The sequence below is a fragment of the Hibiscus syriacus genome, unplaced genomic scaffold (assembly GCF_006381635.1).
Source record: "Hibiscus syriacus cultivar Baekdansim isolate YM2019G1 unplaced genomic scaffold, ASM638163v2 tig00109945_pilon, whole genome shotgun sequence".
Lineage (NCBI taxonomy): Eukaryota > Viridiplantae > Streptophyta > Magnoliopsida > Malvales > Malvaceae > Hibiscus > Hibiscus syriacus.
The window spans coordinates 1,019,772-1,023,150 of record NW_024062535.1 but is presented as its reverse complement, the minus strand read 5'-3'; the positions used below and the strand labels follow the sequence as shown (position 1 = coordinate 1,023,150).

Genomic DNA, 3,379 nt, shown 5'->3' with positions numbered 1-3,379 from the left:
AATTGAGAGAATATGTAAATAACAAAAACCAAATGTGTGATTATACTAAAATATCATGTCACATAATATGTTAACTGTCACGGGAGTTAACCCATGGTGACCATATCTTAATTAAATAAAACCAAAAGTAACCAAAGCTTAATTAAATAAAAAACGAAAGTGACCATATATTATGTCAACCGCGCAAGCACATGCTTATTGTGCTGACAGATTACAACAACAAACATTTGATATAAACATTCAAATGGAAATTGAAGCGTGGATTGATTGATTGATTGATACTAACAAATATCTTTCATTTTTTTCAATACACAAACGATGATAAGAATATTCAATTTGGAAAATTTAGCAGTATCGGAGCTCACCACTTTACTTTGCCGCTTCATCCTATAATTTGAGTTTGCTCAGTTCAATCTTTTTGACTGGATATGTGTATGCCTCATAGTTGATTTGCTGCCTCAGGCAACTTAGCTTTGTAAGTGTAGTTATCAGATCAACCTGGGATAGCAGAAATACAGAATCGAGTTTAAAACAGGACCCGGTTTTAATGTTTAACAGGAAGTAATTATGATTTTCGTGTCGAACTTGACAGCCATTCAAAGATGGAGCTCTTGCTACATTGAAATACATAGAGAAACAACGAACGAAACTCATAATCCGTCTGGGACACAGTTTCTCGGCTCCGCTGCTACTTTTGAACCCAAGGAGAAACATTTGGATCAGTAACTAGCAAGGCCTCTGTTGCATTCTGGTCCGGATCCAAGAATGCAGACATCACAGCTAGCTGATCATCCGACACAAGAAAAAAACAAATGACCGAGATTGGGGTGACCGCATGATGATTGTGACCGAAAAATACATGAAGGCCGTTGCACTCCAAAGTGGGGCAAACGGGAGGTACAGGGACGAAAACAATATACATGAAAACGTTAAACATGTCAAAATCATTGTTCCTCTTTCACATGGACTTCTATCATGCTTGTGAGCTCAAGCATGCCTTTTTGGCGCTGTGAAGGGTTTAGTGAAGATTAAGAACCTAAGAAAGTGACTGCAATAAAAGCGCAAACGAAGAACTACCTGACCGAGTCCAAAGCTGATTGCTTTGAACTTATCTTTCATTTCTTGCACGTTTGCTTTCTCCCAAAGAAGCACTCTTCCCTCTGGGTCTGGCTCTTCAGCATCACTTCGTCCAAACTGTCTATCAAACAAGCCCCACTGTTGGAGCAATATTTGTAGTATTTAAGACTTCAAACTCAAGGCGAAAATACCAGTAATAGATTAGATGCTGATTGCTAAAGAACAGATGACAGCATTTTCACTTGAAGAAAAAGACGTGTCTGTTTGAACCATATGCCGCATATAATGTTCTTCCTTTCTCTTCGTTCCCTCCGCATTTGTGAATGCAGCTTCCAGAAAAGTAGACTTGACGGCGGTTTGAGCTGGATAGAATAAACAAATGCAATGTCAGGTGAATTAGCATTATCAAGGTAGATAGCTATGACAGAGGGCATAACTTCACCTGCATATTGGATGAGATCTGAGTATGAGATAGGTCCTCCCTTGGAATATGAATCAATCTCCTTTGTTTCATCTAACAAACTCACAGCAGCTGAAAGCCCCTTATTTTCAGGTCGGCTTACCTATGAGCTTTAAGCAAGAAAAAAAGTCAAGGATGAAAGTTAAGATTTGAATAAGAAGCTAAAACAATGAATCTACTGAGCCGCACAGAAGGGGAAGGTTTAAGCACCTAGTAACCAAGGACAAAACATGTTAACGGCAAAAAAATGGACAAGAAGGCAACAATAATCTCCAAATTTCTCAGTTAGAATTATTCAACTTAAAGTCAAGGCATCTACTTCCATGTTAAAATATACAGACAGAAAATGGTAAACAAGATCTTAGTGTCAGTGCCCAATAAACTAAGAGGCAACCAGACTTATATATGTGAAGTATGTTACATAGTTCCTAAGCACAGACATATACTTGAGATAACGCTGTGTAAAAACAAGACATACCTAAAACGAATGGATCCATTTGGGCCACCAGATTTTGTAGCCTACAAACTTAAGCAGGAGAATGTTATTATATTTATTTCCCCATCTCATATGGAAAATTAAAGTGGATGTTGAAAACCTTGTTAACAAATATCATGTTTCTGACCTTGTCACAAGTCACAGCATCATTCAGTGCCAAAGTTAGAAGGGAGGGGACAATATCTGGATTTCCCTGAAATTCATGAATGAAACATAACAATAACAAGATTCAATGCTGATTGCTAAACCATAACCTAATACCACAAACACAACTTATTTGTATTTTGCTGGAACGAAGGACAGGGAGCGAGATGGTAAATATACCCTTATAGCTGTATACAAGGTGTCCTTAATACTTGTTGCAGAAGTCAAGTGTGGGATATAATTCAGAATACCATAGCAGTTTCAAGGTGAAACTGTACTAGTGTATATATGGGGAACTTACAGAGGAACTCAGAGCGCTGTCTACGTTGTATCAAATCAGCAGCACTTGCCATTTCAACCCATGACCCTAAGCTTCCAAGGAATTCCTAAAGACAGATTAAAACTGGCATAAACTTATCACCTCATTATCATCGAAAGCACACATTCATCTTATGGCACTGTTAATGGAGAATTTATCGCTACATATCTACTTAACTAGCTTAAATGGTTTTCAATAGGTTAATTAAAGCATTGATAGAGTTGTAGAGAAAGAGAAAAGTAGGGTATTACCAAACCAACTGTAGCTCCAATGCATTTGAGAACACCTCTACGATGGAAACCAGATTCAGAAGAAACATCGACAGGTGGGGTTTTACTACAACGAATAGCACCCTGATGGTTTCAACGGATCAAAACACGAAACAATGAGTTCTGCATTTAAAAGAAAATGCAACTTACAGGCCGTGAGAGGGATCTATTGACAGCAATGAAGGTACAAATAGAATACAAAGAGGGGTCAGGGACAGGGGCGAGTGAAACCAATGAAGGCGTTGTTGAAATGAAAGACACCCTCATTACCTAAGATTCTACTTCTTCGTTTCTTGCTTGGCTGAGAGCTGATATGTGATGTGCTTGCAATCAGGGCCGTGGCTAGGTTGTTGGAGGCCCTGAGCAAATTCTTGTAAAGGGGCCCTTAGATATATAAATTATTTTTCTAAAATAATAAATGACTAATTTCATTAACTTAAAAAACTTCACTTAAATAGTAATTTCAAATCATCAGTTACATCACATCCATGAAAAAAATACAAGTTACAAATTCACTTAAAACGTGATACTCGTGTTACATTCTTTGAACCAAAATCATCTATAAAAGTTTCAATATCAACGTCTTCCAAAATATCACTCTCAATAGATATTAA

The 3,379-nt window shown here is 37.6% G+C and overlaps 1 pseudogene; it reads right to left on the bottom strand.

The window, feature by feature from the left end:
* Positions 1–550: 550 nt before the first annotated feature.
* LOC120210917 lies at positions 551–3,032 on the bottom strand (annotated as a pseudogene).
* Between the last annotated feature and the right edge of the window lie 347 nt (positions 3,033–3,379).